This window comes from Etheostoma spectabile, chromosome 13 (genome assembly GCF_008692095.1).
Source record: "Etheostoma spectabile isolate EspeVRDwgs_2016 chromosome 13, UIUC_Espe_1.0, whole genome shotgun sequence".
Taxonomy (NCBI): domain Eukaryota; kingdom Metazoa; phylum Chordata; class Actinopteri; order Perciformes; family Percidae; genus Etheostoma; species Etheostoma spectabile.
In genome coordinates, this window is record NC_045745.1 from 27,370,213 (window position 1) to 27,370,936 (window position 724).

The 724-nt window shown below is 38.7% G+C and overlaps 1 protein-coding gene across 3 annotated transcripts in view; it reads right to left on the reverse strand.

Annotated features, from left to right (window-relative positions):
• The window catches only part of LOC116700585 (Down syndrome cell adhesion molecule-like protein 1 homolog), a gene marked incomplete at its 5' end in the record, with an annotated part of 54,215 nt that overhangs the window by 26,377 nt on the left and 27,114 nt on the right, over window positions 1-724 (reverse strand).

The window sequence follows — 724 nt, forward strand, 5'->3', positions numbered from 1 at the left end:
GAGAGAGAGAGAGAGAGAGAGAGAGAGAGAGAGAGAGAGAGAACGAGAGAGAACGAGAGTCAGCTGGATCTGTCAAAGCCAGACTTTCTGTCTTCAGCAGGGGACAGAATTCATCCCTCTGAATCAACCCTGATTAAGCACACACACATCACATTATTTCTCTTATTATCCATCCATCTTAAATGAGTAGCTTGTACATGGAATCAGTCTATCTTTAATCGACTCTCTCCATCTCTTTGTGTAAACCTTCTCATCGTCTCTCTCTCTGTCTCTCTTTCTGTCTCTAAGCAGAGTGGCAGACGGAGTAAAATATTAATTACTAAATCACTGTGCTCCCTCAGCTTTTATTCATGCTGACTTGACTAGATAACGAGAAACTGAGCCAATGTGAATTACATACACACACACTCACACATACATTGACACAAACACACACACACACACACACAGCTGCAGTAAAAGATGCAGACATGCATGCATGCAGGCACTCCGAGTAGACGGTAGTTGTTAGTGTTGCATAATTGTTTTTTTTGTTTTTTTAATTGTGCCACATTTACATTATACCATAACGCTACAGTGTCTATCTATCTGGGAGTAAGACAATTTTATTTGGCAGGTATTTAACATTTTAACACAAACCTGCAGTTTTACCCCTGCTTTAACTCTTCAATTCAATTCAATTCAATTTTATTTATAGTATCAATTCATAACAAGAGTTATCTCA